Source organism: Canis lupus, chromosome 1 (genome assembly GCF_011100685.1).
Source record: "Canis lupus familiaris isolate Mischka breed German Shepherd chromosome 1, alternate assembly UU_Cfam_GSD_1.0, whole genome shotgun sequence".
Lineage (NCBI taxonomy): Eukaryota > Metazoa > Chordata > Mammalia > Carnivora > Canidae > Canis > Canis lupus.
In genome coordinates, this window is record NC_049222.1 from 71525483 (window position 1) to 71548403 (window position 22921).

The window sequence follows — 22921 nt, forward strand, 5'->3', positions numbered from 1 at the left end:
ATAATACACGTTTTTCTGAAGTGCAAAAGGAATATTCTCCAGAATAGACCATATGTTAGGCCATAAAACAAGTCTTAATAAGTTTTAAAAGACTGAAATCATACAAAGTGTCTTTTCCAATCATAATAAAATGAAACAAATCAACAGCAGGAGGGAAACTAGAAATACAGATATTAAACAACAATTTCTTAAATAACTCAAAGGTCAAAGAAGAAATCATAAGGGAAATTAAAAATATCTTGAGAAAAATGAAAATAAAAACATAGCATAGTTAAACTTATGGGATGTGGCAAAAGTACGGCCAAGTAGGAAGTTTATAGCTATAAACATATTAAAGAAGAGAAATCGCAAATAAACAGCCTGACTTTACAACTCAAGGAACTAAAAAAAGAACAAATTAAAACCAAAGCCAACAAAAGGAAGGAAATAACAAAGATTAAGCAGATATATAGAATAGAAAAACACTAGAGAAAATTAAACCAGGAGTTCTTTTTAAAAAAATCAACGAAATTGACAAACATTTAGCTTATGTGGACTAAAAAAAAGAAGACTGAAATAACTTAAGTCCAAAATGAAAAGGAAAATATTATTACTGATGTTATAGAAATAAAAAAAAGTTTTGAGAGTACTATAAACAACTGTACACCAACAAATTCAATAACCTAAATGAAATGGACAAATCCCAAGAAATGTACACCCTGCCAAGACCAAATAAGAAGTAGAAAATCTGAGTAGACCTTTTACTGATAAAGAGATTGAATCAGAAATCACAAGTGTCAACAAACAAAAACCCAGGACCAGATGGCTTCACTGCTGAATTCTACCAAACATTTAAAGAATTAGTACCAATCCTTCTCAAACACTTCCAAAAACTTGAAGAGGAGAAACACTTCCTAACTCATTTTATGAGGCCAGCCTTAATCTGAACTAATTACTAAGAAAACTATCAATCAATATTTCTTATAAATAAAGTCCTCAACAAAATACTAGCAAACCAAATTCAATGGCATTTTTTTTTTTAGATTTATTTATTTTAGAGAGTGAGAGAGGACAAGTGGGGTCAGGGCAGAGGGAGAGAGAGAATCTGGAAGCAGACTTCCCACTGAGTACAGAGCCCAACATGGGGCTCCATCCCAAGATGCTAGATCATGACTGGAGCTGAAACCAAGAGTCTGCCATCCAACCCATCCACCCAGGCACCCTTCAAATTCAACAATGTATTAAAAGGATTATACACTGTGACTAAATGAGATTTATTCCTGGGTGCAAGGATGGTTCAACATACAAAAATCAATGTAGTACACCATAAAAACAGAATGAAGGAAAAAAACAAAACATGATCAATTGATGCAGAAAAGCATTTGACAATTCAATACTCTTTTATGATGAAAAACACTCAACAAACTAGGGACAGAAAGAAACTAATATAATAAAGCCCCTTCATGGAAAATCTAGATCAAAAATCATACTTAATGGTGAAAGCCTAAGCACTTTTCCTCTCAGATCAAGAACAAGGCAAGTATGTCTACTTTTCACTGTTTTTATTTAACATAGTATTGGAAGTCCTACCCAGAGGAATTAGGCATGAAGAAGAAATAAAGTAAATCCAAATTGGAAAAGAAGAAGTAAGATTATTATCTCTGTTTGCATATGATAATAATAATATATATGATAATATATATGATATATGATAATAATAATAAAAAGATAATAATCTTACTAATTATCTCTGTTTGCGTATGATATAACCTTGTATGTGGAAAGCCCTAAAGACTACACACACACATACACACACACACACACACACACTCAAAAAAGCTGTTAGAACTAATAAATGAAGGGCCTTTCGGATGGCTCAGTCAGTTGAGCATCTGATTCTTGATCTCAGCTTAGGTCAAGCCCTGCATTGGGCTCCAAGCTGGGCATAAAGCCTACTTAAAAATAACAACAACAAACAATAACAACAACAACTAATAAACGAATTCAGCAAAGTAGCAGGATACAAAGTCAAAATGCAAAAATCAGTTACATATATATCCACAAGCAATAAACAATCTAAAAGCAGCCCAATTCAAAAATGGGCAAAGGACTTTGATAGACGTTTCCCCAGAGACAGTATGCAAATGGCTAGTAAATACATGAAAAGATGTTCAACATCACTAATCATTTGGGAAAGGCAAGTCAAAACCTTACCTTACATCCATTAGAATGGCTATCTATGTGTATACACATAAAAGAATTAAAAGTACAGACTCAGATATTTATATACTCATGTTCATAGCAACATCATTCACAACAGCCAGAAGATGGAAGCAATCCAAGTGTCCATCATTGCATGAATGGATAAACAAAATGTATATACACAATAAGATATTATCAGCCTTAAAAAGGAAATCTTGACACGTGCTGTAACATGGATGAACTTTGAAGACATGCTAAATGAAATAACCCAGACACAAAAGAACAAACAGTATATGGTTCCATTTAGATGAGATACCTAGAGTAGCCAAATCTACAGAGACAGAAAGTAGAACAGTGTTTGACAGAGGCTAGGGGGAGGACAGATGGGAACTTATGTTTGATGGGTACAGAGTTTCAGTTTAAGGAGATGAAAAATGTTCCTGATGGAAGGGTGGAGATGGTTGCACAAAAATGAGAATGTACTTAACACTACTGAATTGTACACTTAAAAAAATAGTTACAAGGAGTAACTGGGTGGCTCAGTGGTTGAGCATCTGCCTTTGGCTCAGGTCGTGATCCTGGGGGCTTGAGATCGAGTCCCACATCAGGCTCCTCACAGGGAATCTGCTTCTCCCTCTGCCTATATCTCTGCCTCTCTCTGTGTGTCTCTCGTGAATAAATAAAATCTTTTTAAAAATTAAAATAAAACAAAAACAGTTATGATGGTAAATTTTGTGTACTTTACCACACCTAAAAATAAAAATGGTTAAATTAGTAAATTTTATGTCATGTATATTTTACCACAATTTAAAAATACATAAAAACTTCTTGAAGAACTCCAAGAACAATAAATTCAATATGATGTTATATAGACATGGGAAGAAGGAGTGAGCAAGTAACTTTTTAAAATTCACTATTGTCTAAAAATGTTAGAACAAAAGATGAAGAAGGAAAAGAAAAGATAAAATGGGGAAAAAACACATAACAATTCAAAACTGAAATTCCAATGTAAACTAAAACATTTCAGAGAGCAGCTAGAAAGAAATGGGAGAAAACCAAATGATTTGTATTGTTTGAGGGAAGGTATAGATACTGATAAATTTAGGAAATAGAAAAATAAGAAAAAGTGTAACAATAGGTCTTAATAAGTTAAGGATAACCCATTAGAAGAGTAAAGTTAGAATGTAAATCTCAAACCAGCAGAGGAAATTTTTATCTGTTTGGAAGAAAGAAAGAATAAGAAAACAAAGAGGAAGTATGAAATGCAGAAATAAATCGTTTATAACAGTAATTATAGTAAATGTAAAAGGTACTCCTATTGGATTACAAAACAAAACGCTAAATGCAAAACTAAGAAACATCTAAAACAGAAAGATACAGAAAGGTTGAATTTAAAATAATTGAAAAAATATAACAGGGAAATATAAACAATCATAAAAAGGACTAACATACCAATGTTACTATCTATCAGAAGAGAATAAAAGGCAAAGAGCAACATTATATATAGATATTATACAGATCAAGAAAGTAAAGCAAATCAGGACATTTAGCAAAGATGCTGGGCACAAGGTCAATTTTTAAAAGTCGGTAACGTTTCTCTGTACCAGCAATGAACATCTAAAAAAACCTAATAGAAACTAATTGTCTAGTAGCAAATTTTTAAAATAATATACAAGATCTCTATGGAGAAAGTTTTCAAGCCCAATTATAGGATATAAAGGTCTAAATAAATGGAGAAACAGTGTACAAGATTACTTAACATTCAAAAATACATTGATTATATTGAGTACACGTATTCACAATAATATGTATTCATGGGATCATTTTAGGGAATATTCAATTTGTAGCAAGTGAGGTTGTAGGTAGTCTAGTGTACTTATGATCATTTTCTTCTAGTCTAGACTTTTTAATAGGTATTGATCAAGGAGTTTGTCTTTATATTTTTAATATTTACTGTTGCTTCAGCCTGACTATTGTTCCCCCAGATCTTCTCATGGCTCACATTCCAAGTTTATTCTGATTTCTGTTGTCAGATGCTTCACTGAATCCATCTATTTAAAAGAGCACCCCCGTCACTCATCCAGGGTAAGGACCATCGATCCTTATGTGACTTTTGCAGTGTCACTTTCTTGGCTTTCTTGGTTGTTTGCCAGAGGATGGATACCAGATTCAGACCATTGACATCTAGTCAGGAAAGAAAGGAGGAGGAGGTACAAATGGGACTTTATAGCATTTATCACTACCTAATGTTACATATTATATATATTTTATATATTCATTGTCCATCTCCCTTAAGCACCATGAGGGCAGTGACTTCTTGTTATGGGCACAGCACATACAATGCTCAGTAAATATTTGTTGAATGAATCAGTTGAATATATACAAGAATAATTTCTTTCTAGTGGGCAAATATATTTAAGAAGAACATCAATTAAAATTAATTTTTGGCAAATTGATAAATTAACTTTTAATAAACCAATTTTTAAAAACATTGCCCTCCTCTACCATCAGATAATATACATTAAGGGCATATCAGCTCTCTATTTAATTCTCAAATGTCTAAGTGAATGGATAAAAATATCTCCTTTTCTGGTTTTAACTCTTTTCTATAGTATGTATAATGATTCTCAGATGCAAGACACTGTATAGTAATTCACATTGTACACTTTACTGTCTTTTTATAATTGAATTTATTCCTTCTGGACTATTTTATCCCCTCAGTATCTAGTTAAGAGGTAAATTCTGAAAAGACTGAAATGTTGCCCTAAAAACAGATATTGTGCATAAATAGTCACATCAGTCATAAATAAACATTCTCAACTTTCATCTTATCTTGAGAAGAGCTTAAAGAACTAACTTACCAATTGTAATAGATTTGTAATTAGTTTAATGTGCAGTCTCTATGAAACCTTTCAGATATGAGTTTTCCAGATACTTATAGCTTGGATTAATTTAAAATGTCACAATTCTTTAGAGACTTCATGTTACTTAATACATATTATAAATACAGCACAGAGATTTCCCTCACAGTTGGTACACTAAAGAATTTAGTTATGTTTATAAATTGCATTATTTTTATAATTCACAATACATATTATTACTCTAGAAGCTGATAATCTGCAGTTTAGATAGTTCTAAGATCTACTGCCTGTCAGTACAGATAAGTATATTTAATTAAAAGTCACAAACAGATTACTGAGAAAAAAAAAGATGGCACTCTGGCAGGAAAAGACCAATTTTTGGTATAGCATACCACATTCTTTTTTTTTTTTAATTTTTTATTTATTTATCTATTTATGATAGTCACACACACACAGAGAGAGAGAGAGAGTCAGAGACACAGGCAGAGGGAGAAGCAGGCTCCATGCACCGGAAGCCCGACGTGGGATTCGATCCCGTGTCTCCAGGATCGTACCCTGGGCCAAAGGCAGGCGCTTAACCGCTGCGCCACCCAGGGATCCCAGCATACCACATTCTAAATGAAAATGTGTAGATGACTTATAAGAATGCAAAGAGGTTGAATATGAATGACATAATTCAACTGGTAAATGTGTAGCATATATTTTGCTAAGAAATTATAAAGCACAGGAGAAACGTCTTACTTAATGCCACTTATAGTTACAATTTTATGAAGTCATTAAGACGTTTAAGATGGACCTAAAGACTCACAATTCACAAGGAATACACAGGAGAGATAAACAAGTTAAATAACACTGGGAAGAAGTAATCAAGTAGATCTGAATGTAGAATATTACACAAAAAAACTGGCCTGGATACTTTAAAAATTCAATACCAAAGAAAACAAAATGTGTGTTGAGGGGTGGAGAGTACTGGGGACAACTCTGTTCTAAATTAAAAGACATTAAAGAGACACCAAAAATCCCAGCTATACAACATATTACATAAAATATATTTGGGCAACAAACGAAGAAAATGGTATATGGTCTGAGTATTGGATAATATACAAGTACTGTTAAGTTTCTTGAGTTGTGTTAATGATGTGATTATGCAGTGGAATGCCATTTTCAGGAGATGCAGCTGAAACATTTAGGGAAGAGAATCACGAAGTCTGTAACTTATTTTGAAATGGATTCAGCAACTGTACACATAACATGCACACAAGCCTACATGGCAAAATATTAACAACTGCTGAATCTAGATGGTAAGTATATGAGTGATATGAACGCTTGTTGTGTTTTTCTTCCAAACTTTCTATATGCTTAAAAATATTAATAATAAAAAGTTGATAAAAACAAAAAATATTTAAGCATTTATAATAGAAGTTCCTCTTTGAATTTTTGTGATCATGGTATCTCCCCTGCCAGGTAAGTATCCTCTTTGAATTTTTAAAAAAGGATCTAAAGGAATTCTCTATCAAAGATAAAGAGCTAAGTTCAAGAATGAACAAGCACTCCTTGCAGAGAATGCCATTGGCTTGATACTAAATAAAATGCCAAGAAAACAATGACTATCATCCTTAAGATATGGGCAGTTAGCCTTACAATATCAATTATCTGTTTCTAAGTATTATGTACATTCTCAGGATAAACAAGGATGCCAATGGCTTAGAGTGCTACACAACTTTAAGTTCATAGAGGTCAGCATATTATCTTTGCTATGATAGATATCCAATCTTTGCACAATTTTTTTTAAAGATTTTATTTATTTATTCATGAGAGACACACACACACACAGAGGCAGAGACACAGGCAGAGGGAGAAGCAGGCCCCATGCCGGGAGCCTGATATGGGACTCCTTCCCCGGTCTCCAGGATCACACCCTGGGCTGAAGGTGGCACTAAACCGCTGAGCCACCAGGGCTGCCCTTTACACAAATTTTATATAGCAGTCAGATGAAATCCTTAGTATAAAATCTAACAATCTTTGGAAGCAGAATGACTAAATATATTTTACTGTTTAGCTAACATAGCACATGAATTAGTGAGTTTACCTGAGTAAGTGTGGACCTCGCTGAAATTGTGTTTTGGCATCTCTGTAATGCTGGATTAAGACCAAGTGATTCCCAGAGGATGCTGGTGTTTTGTTTTGTTTTATTTTTATAGCCCAGGCTGGAGAAACAAACTCAATAGCAAACTGGTCTACCTGTAAATATAAAAGAGAAAAATTTAGCCAAAGAAATATCTGTTAGTTTTATACAATGGTGATAAAAATTACTCTCTTAATATTTGGCATTGACATTTATTGATACAATACTAAACAATGTGATCAGAGATAAATTATTAATTCAGGGGCCTTTGACAGAATGTAATGATAATTGTATAATTTAAAATAAAGTTTATGCACAAACTACATCATATGCTGTGATCTAAATTAGCATGAAAGATCTATAACTGTTGCTACATAATTTTAATAGTCCTTGCTATTTACTCCACAATTAATACCCAATTGCTCTTTGTTTTCTTTTTTTTTTTCTGTTTATCTTGCTTTTATTCTACCACCCCATATACCTTCCCGTTTTTTTTCCCCCTTCGCTTTAAATATGTTTGGAAAATCCATCATGATAGCCTGTTGTTTCCAACAAGCCCTGAGAACATTGACAAGTACTGGGTCATGGTCCCTCCAACACTTCCTCAAACCCAGTGTACCACCACAGTTTCATCTGATACTACAGCATCCCTGCCAACCCTTCTCAAGTGCCTTAATGATCCCGGTCTGCTTTGAAACCCACCATGAATAATATAGGTTTACAGGATGATTAGGGAGAGAGAATCTGGCTCTGAGAGAGCTAATATTAAATATTAGCTTTCTAGTTACCTTCACTGAATGTAGATTTCCACCTTGCATGTAAAAGCCCACTTTTCAGTCAGCTGCATTCAGAGACTACTGGTGCCCATTTCTTAGGAAGAATGTTCTTATTTTTCTGAAAATCCAAAGCACAAGAAAAAAGTATTATTCTTCATTGCCATGTAAAGAACTCTTTAAAAAGATCTCTACAGCAATAGAAAGTCAGTGTCTTCTGACTTTTTGAGAGGTAGAATTTGGCAGCAATAAGCACTTTGCATCAATATAACATTCTGATCTCTTGAAAAGAAAGTTTCCTATTATAGAAGTGGTTATTTGTTAAAATTGAAATAAAGGCCACCTGAAAAGAAACTTCTACACAGAGACTCATTTCTTCTACTAGAAGATGTCAAAAGTAGAAGCTGGTTTAGTCATCGTGAGATTGCTTATCACCAAGGAACATGTCAACTGAGTCATTTAAGGAACATCTAAAATGGACTTTTAAGAAGTCAAAAAGTTTTCTTCTCTTGATCAGTAGAGCAGGGAGGAGTATAAATAAGTATTCAGTGACTAACTGGTAAATGTTCTTTCCCACAGACTCAGGACACCTGAGAAGCCCACAAGGGAATACATCAGAAAGAAAAAAAAATAGTGCTAATATAAGAGATAATCGTTTATTTTCTTGTTTCTATGAAGAATGTTTTTTTGTTTGCAGATTCCAATAATCCAGAGAGTAGAAGAAATTATGCCAAAGATTAAAGTAAAACTTGAAGAATTGCCTTAAGTATCTAATTGTGGTTTTACAAATCTTCCATCTTGATTTGCTAGAAGTTTAGACTCAATCTTTTGCAAAATGGTGAAATAGGGACAGTCTGTAACAACTTTGTCTCCTTCCTTCCTTGTGGTTGCTCTTTCCCTCCCTTGTTGGTGTCCCTTCTGGTTACGTCCGACTGTGCATCTCCAGAATCTTCTCTGATTCCTTCACCACAATTACTCTGCTCTCTTAAAGATGCACTAAATGACTGGCTTGATAATCTGCCCTGCAAAGGATTTGAAACCCTCTATTTTTCTTTCATGACACAGATGCTTATGGACTACTGGAGTTTTGTTTAAAAATATTAAAGCATATCTTTCCAGTAAATTCTATTTGGTTCTATTCTATTCAGTAATTCTATTTGTGATGTGGTTGTTGACTTTCATTATAAATTAGACATATATTATTCTGGAAGTAATTTTAGTGTCTGGATAAGGCTTAATGTAGCAGCTGTTAAAATTACATATTTAAATGAACTCATGGGTAAAAATTATGAGTGATTCTCAAAAATATTAATAATTTTCAAAATGTTAAGAAAATACTAGACAAAAAAAACAAAAACAACAACAAAAGAAAATACTATACAATTATAACTGAAAATAACATGTCCCAAGCCCAATTTTTGTAAAGTACCTGAAATTTGGTACGTGCTATAATTGTGGTGATTCTGTATCTTTACCTTTAAAACTATAGCAATTTCATTCACTTTACTTCAGCTTGAAATGACCTTAAACTTAAATGTATTATTTTCTGTATAAAAATGTGCAACTTTCTGAGCACATTGAGATTTTTCCCCTCCTTATAACTGGAGCCCTACTCCAGCCCTGGCTCCTACTTTAGAAGAAAGATTGGATTTGACCTCTTTTTGAGGCAACTGGCTGTCCAGATGAAAGACCCTTGTAGACATATCTCCTACTCCTCCACTGGCCCATGTGTGAAGAAGGAATACTCTTTTTCCAGTGACCTTGGTACACAGGCATCTAGAATTATGATAATTGTGTTCTGATTCAAATCTGGGGCTGCTTTTTTTCTCCTCATAAGCAGACAAAAAATATCATCAGTCTCTTTTTGCCTCCTGATACCCTCTCAGGACCCTGACATAAGATGATGACCTCCAGATGTTATCACAAAATACCCTAAATTCAGGGTGTGCCACTCCTTTGTGACATAATTCCAAGGCTACACCATCACCTGACTAAAAATAGACCATAATGATAATCACAACTCATCTGCTCTGTGGGAACTCAAGATTTTCATATTCCTGCCAGATATTTGGGGCAGTTGGAAGGCACTCATTTCCCATTCCTGAGGCTTAAACACAGAGAACATCTGTTCATGTGGCACAGTGCTACCTCACTTTCTCCTTTTAAGGGTAGTATTTATCTGAGTAGGGAGCTTGGGATAATGAACTGAACACTTACGGCTTAGTCCTCCCTCCTTTATTATTGGAGTCTGCTTACTTGCAGAAGACATGCTTTAGGCTGCCCTTGATAATAAGGTAACTAATAAAGGTTTTGCTATTGCAGGGAAGCAAGGCATTGTGGTTTTCCAGCACTGTCTTTAATGGATGAATAAACCTGTCTAATCCTCAGGTTAAATATTGGGAATCTCATTCTTCTCGTGTCTGTATACCTTCTTCTCTCAGTGCTCTATCAAAAATGAGGCTGACATTTTGGTCACCATCTGTGTGGTTCCACTTTCCATCTCAAATGACTCAGAACTCTAATGGAAGAAGACCTCCTTGTGTGTCATTCCACTCCAGAAGAAGTAGATTCCACAAACCTGTTCTCTTGGTCCCCACAAGGTAGCCTTCACTTTTCCCTTCTACCTCAGAGGTAAAATTTCCATTCCCTGCAAATATCAAAAACAGTTGAGATGCCCCCAACATGACAATAGCTATAATGGAAGGTACTGCTCCTGCTGTTGATGTGGGAACCAAAGCTGTAGAGGAGATTATGTCCATATAAAGGATCCTCTCCATCACTGCTGGTGGTACTCCTTATTGCCAAAGCTGCTGACACTTTCAGCTCACAATGCCCCACGTGATTTTAACTGATGAGCTCCATATATTTATTTCATCCTGGGATCCAGGCATGAGGATATGGGGACCAGTCTGAAGGACAATCTGAGGGGAAAGATTCATTGCTCCTCAGGAAACGCACATATCTTAAGTGTGCAGCTAGATGAAACTTATATTTTAATACACCTAGATCTAAAATATAGAATATTTTCAGTACTCAAATTCTTTCATGCTTCCTCCTAGCTCGATTCCCCCCACCCAAAGGTAACCATGATCCTATTTTCTATCACTATAGAAATTACTTAATGTAAATGGAATGATAAAATATATACTCTCATGCCTTTTAAGTGAGACATAAAATGCAAAGCATCCACATTGTCACATATAGCCATAGTTTTTTTCCTTTTCATTGCCTTATATAGTATTCTAGTGTATAAAAATGGTATCATTTGTTTCCATTCTGCTGCTTTCATTGTTGCAAAATATGCCTTTTGATGAACAAATTACTTTGTTTTGTTTTATTAGACTATTTTATAGACCAATTATAGGTTCACAGCAAAATTGAGCAGAAGGCATAGAGATTTCCCTATCTCCTGCCCTCACATATGTACAGTCATCCCACTATCAATGTCCCCCACTAGATTGTTATAATCAATGATCCTACATTGATCGATCATTACACTAAGTCCATAGTTTACATTAGGTTTTACTCTTGGTGTTGTATATCCTATGGGTTTTAACAAATATATAGTGACATGTATCCACCATCATAATGTCACACAGAATAGTTTCCCAGCTCTAAAAATCCTTTGTGCTCTGCTTATTCATCTCTTTCTCCCCACTAATCCCTGGAAACCACTGATTCTTTTACTATCTCCTTACTTCTGCCTTTTCCAGAATGTCATATGTTTGGAATCATGTAGCATGTAGCCTTTTCAGATTGGCTTCTTTTACTTAGTAATATGCATGTAAGTTTCTTCCATGTTTTCTTATGGTTTGATAACTAACTTAGTACTTCTATCATAAAAACTTTAGAATCAGTTTGTTGATATCCACAAAATAATCTGCTAGAATCTTGATTGAGATTGTGTTGAATCTATTAGACTGAATTGGGAAGAACTGGCATCTTGACGATACTGAATTTTCATATCCATGAACATGTGAACATGGAAAATATCTTTTTAGTTCTTATTTGATTTCTTTAATCAGAGTTTTATAGTTCTCATTTAGATCTTGTACATATATATTAAATTTGTGCTTAAGTATTTCATTTGGAGGGAGCTAATGTTAATGGTATTATTTTAAATTTCAAATTCTATTTGTTCATGCTGGTGTATAGGAAAGTGATTGACTTTTGTGTATTAACATTGTATCCTCCCACCTTGCTATGATTACTTATTAGTTTCAGAAGTGTTTTTGTCAGTTCTTTCAGATTTTCTTCAGAGACAATCATGTCTACAAACAAAAACAGTTTTATTTCTTCCTTCACAATCTGTATAACTTCCATTTCCTTTTCTTTTCTTATCACATTAGTTGATCGGCCAGTTAGTGTTAAAAAGGAATCCTGAGAGGTAATATCCTTGCCTTGGTCTTGTTCTTAGCAGAAATTTCTACTCTTTTGCCATTCATCGGCATGTTTTCTGTAGGTATTCCTTTTTGTTTGTTTGTTTGTTTGTTTTTAAGATCGTATTCATTTATTCATGAGAGACACAGAGAGAGGCAGAGACATAGGCAGAGGGAGAAGCAGGCTCCCTGAGGGGAGCCCGATGCGGAACTCGATCCCAGGGTCTCCAGATCACACCCTGAGCTGAAGGCAGACACGCAACCACTGAGTCACCCAGGTGCCATTCTGTAAGTATTCTTTATCAAGTTGGGGAAGTTCCACTCTTCTAGTTTCCTGAAAGTTTTTATCATAAATGGTATTGGATTTTGTCAAATGCTTTTTCTGAATCTACTGACATGATCATGTAATTTTTCTTTTTAGCTTGTTGATGTGTTGAATTGCATTAATTGAATTTTGAATGTTGAAACATTCAAAATGTATGTAAACATGTATATGTGGGATAAATCCCACGTAGTTGTTGTGTATAATTCTTTTTATATGTATTGTTGGATTCAATTTGCCAATAATTTGTTGAGGATGTTTACAATGTTTATGAGGGGGTATTGGTCTATAGTTTCATTGTAATGTCTTTGTCTGCTTTGCGTGTTAGTGTAATGCTAGCCTCATAGAGTAAGTTAGGAAGTATTCCCTTTGCTTTTACACTTTGGAAAAGATTATAGAAAATGTATAGTTTTTTCAAGTTAAAGGTATAATTCCTCTTTACATGTTTAGTAGAATTCACTCCTGAACCCAACCAGGCCTATTGCTTTCTGTTTTGTAAGGGTATTGACTTTGTAAAGTTATTGACTTAATATATTTAATATATTTTGGCCTATTCAGATAGTCTATTTCTTATTGTGTACATTTTGACAAATTACGAGTTTCAAGGAGCTAGCTCATTAAATCTAGGTTATCAAGTCTGTGTGCATGCATATACAGTTGTTCACAAATATTTCTTTGTTATTTTTTTAATTTCCATGAGATCAGTAGTGATGTCCCCTATATCATTTCTGATATTAGTGATTTATATCTTCTCTCTTCTTAGCACAACTAGAGGCTTTTCCATTTCATTCATCTTTTCAAAGAATGAGTTTTTGGTTTCATCAATTTTCTCTATTGTTTTCCTGTTTAAATTTCATTGATTTCTGCTTTAATTTTCATTATATTTTTCTTCTTCTTACTTCAGGTTTAATTTGCTCTGTCTTTCTAGTTTCCTAAGGTGGAAGCTTAGATTATTGATTTTAGATCTTTCTTCTTTTCTAATGTATGCAATTCAATGCTATAAATTTTTCCCTCTAAGCACTTCTTTTTGCTGAATCCCCCAAATTTGGTAAGTTGTATTTTCATTTTCATTTAGTTAAACTTATTTTTTAAATTTCTCTTGCGACTTTTCTTTAACCTATGTTTTATTTATTTATTTTTTTTTTAAAGATTTTCTTTATTTATTCATGATAGTCACAGAGAGAGAGAGAGAGGCCGAGACACAGGCAGAGGGAGAAGCAGGCTCCATGCACTGGGAGCCCGATGTGGGATTCAATCCCGGGTCTCCAGGATCGCGCCCTGGGCCAAAGGCAGGCGCCAAACCGCTGCGCCACCCAGGGATCCCCCTATGTTTTATTTAAAGGTGTATTGCTTAATCTCCAAGTATTTTGGGATTTTCAAGCTATCTTTCTATTTTTTTTTTAAAGATTTTATTTATTCATGAGAGAGAGAGAGAGAGAAGGCAGGCATATGCAGATGGAGAAGCAGGCTCTCAGTAGGGAGCCCAATGCAGAAGTCAATCCCAGGACCAATCATGACCTGAGCCAAAGGCAGATGCTCAACCACTAAGCTACCCACTATCTTTCTATTATTGATTTTTACTTTAATTCTCTTGTAATCTGAGAGCAGACATTAAATGATTAGTTATAGTCATTTATCTTTGTTCCTTTATAAGATATAGGAACTTATCTTTGTTCCTTTAGAAGTAAGGTGTATTTTTCCTTTGGCTTTTTCAGAATGTTTAATATGCCTAGGTGTTGTGTTTTTTGTTTGCTTTTATGTGTTTGTTTGTTTGTTTGTTTGCGGCATTTATCCTACTTGGTGTTCTCTGAGGTTCCTGTTTCTGTATCTGTGGTTTGGGGTCTGACTAGTTTGGGGAAATTCAGCCATTATTGCTTCCAATATTATTTCTGTCCCTTTTTCTTTTTCTTCTCTTTGTATTCCCATTGTGTGTATGTTACATCTTTTTTAGTTGTCCCACAGTTTTTGGATATTCAATTCTTTTTTTTTTAATCTCTCTTCTCTTTATTTCTCAATTTGAAAGTTTCTGTCACATATCCTCAAGATTCCTCAGTCATGTCAAATCTACTACTAAATCCATCAAAGGCACTATTCATTTATATTACAGTGTTTGTTTGTTTTTATTTTTAGCATTACTTGTTGGTTTTTAGAATTTTCATCTGTCTGCTTATATTACCCTTCTGCTGTTCTGTTATTTACTTTTTCCAGCAAAACATTGTAATATTGTGTTATAATAAGAAATATACATTTCATCTTCATCTCCTGTTCCTAGTAGAGTTTCTAAAATTTATAAATTCTAGAGTGATAGGGGTGATAGCAATGTCTTTTGTTATTCATAATAAGCCCCTTTCAACCATATAGGAGTTTATGGAAATAAGGTGACTCTGGGAGGATGAGGACTGGTTGTCAGAGGAACCCCCCATGTTAATCACATGGCTGGAACTTTCGACCCTACCTGCTGAATCTAAGGGAAGGGAGAGGGGCTGGAGATTGAGTTAATTACCAATGGCCAATGACTTAGTCAATCATGCCTACCTAATGGAAACTCCATAAAAATCCTAAATGATGATATTTGAAGAGCTTCCAAATCAGTAAAGGCAACCATATGCTGGCAGTAGGGCACATCTCTAACTATGGAGACAGAAGCTCCTATGCTTGGGACCCTTCTGGACCTCACTCTACGTATCTCTTCATTTGGCTATTAATTTATATCCTTTAAAATAAACTAGTAAATGTAAGTAAAGTGTTTCCCTGAGTTCTGTGAGCTGTTACAGCAAATAATCAAACTTAAGGAGAGGGTTGTGGGAACTCCTGATTTGTATCTGAGACAGACAACCTGGAACCCACCTCTTGCAATTAGCATGTGAGATGGAGAACAGACTGGGCCCTTAACCTATGAGGTCTGTGCTAACTTTGGGTAGTTAGTGTCAGAATTGAATTAAATTGCGGGATGCCCAGTTGGTGTCCAAAGAGAATTGGAGAATTGCTCAGTGTGGAAAACCTACACATTTGGTGTCAGAAGTATTGTGAGTAGAGAAATAATTTTCCTTTAAGCCTTTAGCTTATTAATCACAATTGTTTTAAATTCATGGTCTGATATTTCCAACATCCCTGCCATAACTGAATCTGGTTCTCATGTTGGCTCTGTTTCTTCAAACTGCATTTTTTTTTCTTTTGGTATGCTTTGAAATTTTTTTTTTGATAGCTAGCATGATGTACTAAATATAAGGAAGCCCAGCAAATTGTGGTGTCAAAGGAGGAGAGGCATTCTACCTACCATCTTGTGATTAGGTCTCAGTGTTTTGGTAAGCAGTGTCCCTGGGCTATGAACTTCACAAGTGTTTCTCAGTTCTCCCCCAACCCTCCTAAGGCAAGCTGAGATGGTTAGAGTGAGCTGGAGTTGGATATTTCTCTTCTTTCATGTCAGTTAGGCTCTGACAAAACTCAACAGGTTAGGCTCTGGTAAAACAGTTTCTCTTGAGGTCAGGCCTTTCTAAGAAGAATGGAATGTTCTGACTTATTTCGAAATGGTTTCTTTTCTCCCTTCCTTTGCTGAAAGCATGAGGGGATTTTTCTCTGATATTCATTGTGAGAACCTATTAGAGCTCCTAGAGCCAAAACTCACAAAAGTATGCCTTCCTTCCAGACTAGACCCCCTTCCCTGAGGTTTTAAGTCTCATATATGTCCTCATTGAGCTTTCAGCTATTTTTCAGATACAGTTCAGGTTTTCCTACCTCAATAGTGGTTCCCACGGAGGTTTTTGCTCATGAAAATTGTGATTCTCTGTATTGCCTGTTTGCCTCTCCAATTTGGGGGACAACACTTAGACCTATGACTTCATTTCTCTGACAGATCTAAGAAGAGCTGTTGATTTTTCCATTTGTTTACCTTGTTAGGATGGAGTGATGACTTCTGTGCTCCATATATTCCAGACTGGAAACTGGGATATGCACTTGTTTTTGTCACGTAGGAACGCAACAGCTGGATCATGATACATATGCATGTATGTTTATACTGACAAAGAGCTTTCCAAAGTGGTTGTACCAATATAAACTACCTTCAGCAATGCATAAGTGTTCTAGTTGCTCCACATGCTCACAGTTCTTGGACATTGTGTGAGATGACTAATGATGCTGAGCACATCTTCATTCCATGCTGTGTTTAACTTCTATTTAATTTCCTTTACTTTGGATTTATTAATCTAAAATTATTCTTGCTTTCATTTATTTATTTATTTTTAAATTTTTTACTTACATTCAGTTTAGTTAACATACAGTGTATGTGTGAGACACTTAACTATAAAATTCTTCTCACTTTCTGAAGGTATTTGGCTTATATTTTCCCTTTTCTTTATTCTTGATGTTATTGGCCAGGTCTACCCAGGAAATCCTGCTCCAACTTCCACATATCAAACCTGCTTCCTTCTGCTCCAGCTACCTATGAGGGTAGTTAAGAAAGAACTAAATGCCAACACTCCCTTCTATAATAGCCTTCCTCATACAACTTCCCCCTGAAGTTCCTTGGATTCCCATGTGAACAGATAAAGCCCAGCAAGGTTTCTTGACATATTTAGTTATGCTCAAGTTGCATTGTGAGTATGGCCCCATCTCAAGCTGGGACTCTGCTCCACTTAGGTAAGTCAGAGGCACAAAGAGTTTTAAGATCGGATTCTGTGGATTTTCATTGAACAGAAAAATACTAGAGATAGAAATTAACTCCTCTTTGACATGGCTATGGGTTTCTTCTAAAAGCCAGTTAGAATCTACAGTTCATAAAGACTCTCAAGCCCAGAATTTACTATTGAGTGACTGTCATCAACTTCTGCTATTGAAACTGGTTATTGTGAAGCCACAGGCTTGAGGAAGGCCTTTTGATAATATAAGTTATCGTGTATCTCTGTGCTAAGAAAAATACATTTTTGACCAGGGATGATTTTAGTTTTAGGAAGATAATAAAAGTGAATTATAGAGAGAATTGGCTTAATTTGGAATGAAGTTGTTTCCATTTGCAGTACTGATGCATACTGCTGGTCACTATATTGAACTGAGATCCCCATTCTTGGGCAAACTAAAAGCCACACATTTTCCATAGTTAATTATGAAAAACTATAAATCATACCAAGAATACACTGAGTATATTAAAAATAACTGAAGGGAATATCATGAGTTTTAAACTTAAGTGAGCAAAATCATTTCTAAAGCTTTATTTATGATTTGAAGACTGTTAATAGCTCAACTTTTTTTTCTGTGTGGCATTGAACTAATTCCTAAATAAAATTAAAGAATTAGTCTCAAACCCATAATAGTGAATCTTCTGTCTTTTAATAAGTCTGGAATAAACTCCACAAAAATTAATCATTATGTATCTTTGAAATATAGAAAACTATTGTTATGAAAGTTGAAATGAAATCTTAAGGATTTCAGCAGCTCTTTTTATTTATTTTTATTTTATTTTTATTTGAAGATTTTATTTATTTATTCATGAAAGACACACAGAGAGAGAAAGAGGCAGAGACACAGGCAGAGGGAAAAGCAGGCTCCATGCAGGGAGCCCGATGCGGGACTTGATCCCAAGTCTCCAGGATCAAGCCCTGGGCTGAAGGCAGTGCTAAACTTCTGAGCCACCCAGGCTGCCACAGCAGGTGTTTTTAAACTGTAAATTGGTTTCCCAACATGAGTTCTTCTCTTTAAAAAATATTTTATTTATTTATTTATTTATTTATTTATTTATTTGACAGAGAGAGCAAGAGCAAGAGAGAGCACAAACAGGAGGAGTGGCAGGCAGAGGGAGAGGCAGAAGCAGGCTTCCCCTGAGCAGAGAGCCCTAGGTGGGGCTCTATCCTAGGGCCCTGAGATCACAACCTGAGCTGAAGGCAGATGCTTAACCAACTGAGCTACCAGACACCCCCCAAAGTGAGTTCCAAACCAATTAAAGATACCTGCAGATCTTATAAAAATGTGGATTCTGATTCATTAGGTTTAAGAGAGGCCTGGGATCCTGCATTTTGACAAGCCCTCAGGAAAAGCCATACTGCTGGTCTGCAAATCACATTTTGAGTAGCAAAGGTAGGTGACCTCTGATGAGCCCTCATTGTTTATGAAAACACAGCTGGGAAGGTAATATGTTGCAACAGGAAGAGCAATGCCCCAGTGTCAAATGACATTAGTGTAAGTTTAAGTTCTGCCACTTGTTTGCTGTTCATTCTGGAACAAGTTCATGCAATGATTGTAAGCTTCAGTTTTCTTATCTATTATGTGTGTATAATACCTGCTGTACCCAGTTCAAAACATGATTGGATTCTTCTAAGTTGAAGTTTATGTTCTAAGTAAATGTGTAAGGCAGAAATGTATATGTGTATATACGGTGTACACATATATGTGTGTATGCTTTTGGAAGTACTTTTAATCTCCCATTATGTACATCATTTCAATAAATTCAACATAGATAGGTAAAGGCTTTGTGTACCCATGTAGACAATGATCTCTTCCTAGACGTTTGGCATCATGGGATTCATATTACCTTCCATCACAAAGAAAGGGTGGAGAATACAATAATAGTACAAATCCCCTAATGATTGCCCCCCTCCATGATCCCCAAAGACACAAGAGTAATTTAAAATTAACTTTAAAATACATTTGTATAAATGGTTGTATCCTTTTTCAGAAAGAATAATCCACAACATTCACTTATAAACAGAAACTTAAATTGCAACAGATGTTTCCCTTTTTGAAAAGGTTCTTGAATTCATTGACAGACCTTTGGCTACACTGATGAATTAATTTGTTCAGGCCAGATTTCATAAATCCTCTAATAATTCCTCCCTTTACACATGTTGACTTGATTTTTGAGAACTACAGCATGTGGTTTCAACATTTTAACCTTTACTACTTTAATTATTGTTCATTGATGACTGATCACTGAAAGATAGTTAACTAAGATACAAAGTCTAATTTGTCAATTAAATAAGCCTAGATATCTAAATAATAAGTAGAAATCAATCTGTGTCACTGAATTTTGAAATGTTTGGCAGTTTCATATAACTCATTTTCTTCTAAGAGTATATCGAAGATCAATTTCTAGATATTGCTACAAAGCTTGGACATGCATATCATGGGTACATTTAGATGTGGTTGGTTTAGCTTGATTGTATACAAGCCAACTATACAAAAAATTTTAACTATACTGTAAATAAATTTATTTATAATGAGTTAGTCTCTTTTTTCACTAATACTTGAAAGCTAAGTACCAATTTAACATTCAAGCTGAGCTTTAATACAAAATTTAGCAAGTTTTAAAAATTTTAGTCTTGTTAACTTCCTGTACTAAAACTTGAGATGAACATTACTTATGATAAACAAGTTTAAGATCAAGTTTGGTAAAAATCTTTTTAAGAGTATCTGCTAGAAAGCTTATTTCTAGAGCCCAATTAACCAATGTCATGGGTCTTTTGTGTGTGTGTGGTTAATTCTAACAGGGCAATGAGAAATTCATTGGATCACTTACTGGTTATAACAAGTATGGATGTTGTCGAATGTTATCGACAAATTTAACAAACGTTAAACTGGTAATGTTTTCCTTTTTGATACGAGTACTCTCAATGTCTAGGATTCCCATTAGATGATTGTAGTGAAACTACTCATAATTTCAAGATAAAATGCCTTCAATGCATTAGGGAAGGCAGGTTATGATTACCCCAATCTTATGTTGGTTAAGTGTAAGATAAGGATAAAACCCACTTATAGTGGTTCTCAAATTTGAGTGTACATTAGAGTTATCTGGAGATCTAGTTAAAACACAGATTGTTACCAGGGTGCCAAGATCATTCGATAGGAAAAGGACAATCTTTTCAATAGTACTGGCAAAACTGAACATCCACATTTGAAGGAATAAAGTTAGATCCTTTACCATATACAAAATTTACCTCAAAATGACTCAAGGCCCTAAAAACTAAAACTAAAACATAAGAGGTAAAACTATAAAGCTCTTAGAAGAAAACATAGGGAAAATGTTTCATGACATTGGATTTGGCAATGATTTCTTGAACAGGAAACAAAAGAAAAGAATAGATAAATTGAACTTCAAGAAAATAAAACAAATTTGTGCATCAAACGACACTTTCAAGAGATGGAAAAGACAACACACAGAATGGGAGAAAATATTTGCAGGAATGCCTGGGTGGCTCAGTGGTTGAGCATCTGCCTTTGGCTTAGGTCATAATCCCGGGGTCCTGGGATTGAGTCCCACATTGGGCTCCCTGCATGGAGCCTGCTTCTCCCTCTGCCCGTGTCTCTGCCTCTGTGTGTGTGTGTCTCTCATGAATAAATAAATAAAATCTTTTGTAAAATTTACAAATCATATATCTGATAATGGATTAATATCCACTTTACATGTATGCACAATACATGGAGAACTATCAAAACTCAACAACAAAAAATTAACAACCCAATTCAAAAATAAATGTAAGATTTGAATAGACATTTCTCCAAAGGAAATATACAAAATGCTTGAAAAGCACATGAAAAGATGCTTACCATCACTTGTCATTAGGGTAATGCTAATTAAAACCTCAGTATGAAGTATGAATTGGTACCAGTGAGATAACAGTAGGATGCTTATTATCAAAAAAATTATAAGCAGCAAGTGTTAGCAATGATGTGGGGAAATTAGAACCCTTATACATTGCTGATGGGAATGCAAAATGGTACAACCACGATGGAAAACAGTTGGACAGTTCCTTAGAGAGTTAACATAGGATTACCAAATGATCTAGCAAGTCCGCTTCTTAGCATATATTCAAGGAATTAAAATCAGAGATGGTTAAACATCTGACCCTTGATTTCAGCTCGAGTCATGATCTCAGAGTCATGGGATCAAGCACCATGATGGGCTCTGTGCTTGGTGTGGAGTCTGCTTAAGATTCTTGCTCCCCTCTGCCTCTACCCTTCTCCCCTACTCTCTTGCACACACAATCTCTCTCTCAAAATAAATAAGGGGTGCCAAGGTGGCTCATTTGGTTGGAGCAACTGTCTTCAGCTCAGGTCATGATCTTGGGGTCCTGGGATTGAGCCCCATTTTGGGCTCCCTTTGGGGAGTCTGCTTCTCCTTCTCCCTTTCCTTTCCCTCCACCCCAGGCTTGTGCTTTTTCTCTCAAATAAATAAATAAATAAATAAATAATAAAATCTAAAAAGAAAAATAAAAGCAGGGACTCAAAAGTATACTGTGTACCAATACTCAGCAGAATTACCTATAATAGCTAAAAGTTAGAAATAACTCAAATATTCTTCAATAGAGCAATAGCTAAATCAAATGTGGTCTCTACATACAATGGAATATTGTTCAGCTATTAACAAAAACAATAAAATTCAGGTATAGGCTATAATATAGATGAGCCTTAAGATATTATGCTAAATGAAATAAGCCAGATACAGGAAGGAAAATGTATGATTGCATTATATGAAGTATATAGAATAGGTGAATATATAGACATAGAAAACAGAAGTAACCAGGGACTTGGGAGTGGGTGGGAGTAATGGGGAATTACTCTTTAATGGGTACAGAATTTCTGTTTAGGATGATGAAAAAGTTCTGAAGATGGATAGTGGTGATGACTACAGTACAGTAGCACTGTATTTAATACTACTGAATTGTGTACTATACAAATGGTTAAAGGGTGTATTTATATTATGCATATTTTGTGACAATGAAAAAACAACTCATGGATTCCTAGGCTCTATCCCGCGAGTATCTGACTAGGTCTGGGTTAGAACCAGAGAATTTCCATTTCTAACAAATTCCCAGATGATGCTCATGCTACTGGCTTAGAAACCACACTTGGAGAAACTTTCCTTTAAAAACAAGTTCTTATTTGGTATACATATGCAATGCAATACTACTCAGCCATCAAAAAGAATGAAATCTTGCCATTTGCAACAATGTGGATGGAACTAGAGTGTATTATGGTAAGCGAGCTAAGTCAGAGACAATTATCATATGATCTCACTCATACGTGAAATTAAGAAATGAAACAGAGGATCATAGGGGAAGGGAAGGAAAAATAAAACTAGATGATATCAGGTAGACAAACCATAAGAGACTCTTAATCATAGGAAACAAACTGAGGGTCGTGGAAGGTGAGGTGGGTAGGGGGACAAGGTAACTGGGTGATGGGCATTAAGGAGGGCATGTTATGTAATGAGCACTGGGTGTTACATAACACTGATGAATCTCTGACCTCTACCTCAAAACTAGTAATATTCTATAAGTTAATTAACTGAATTT

The 22921-nt window shown here is 35.1% G+C and overlaps 1 protein-coding gene across 24 annotated transcripts in view; it reads left to right on the plus strand.

Moving 5' to 3' along the window:
* The window catches only part of LOC111096340, a 30045-nt gene extending 20963 nt beyond the window's left edge, over positions 1–9082 (plus strand). For 7 of the 24 annotated variants that reach the window (XR_005353971.1, XR_005353968.1, XR_005353959.1 and 4 more), the window contains 3 exons: positions 4215–4266; positions 6211–6343; positions 8520–9053. The gene's annotated coding sequence lies outside the window, so the exon portion shown is untranslated. Of the gene's footprint in view, positions 1–4166; positions 4392–6210; positions 6344–8519 lie in introns of all 24 variants that reach the window. The other 17 variants (XR_005353953.1, XR_005353955.1, XR_005353965.1 and 14 more) reach the window with 10 other exon arrangements.
* The last annotated feature ends 13839 nt before the right edge of the window (positions 9083–22921 follow it).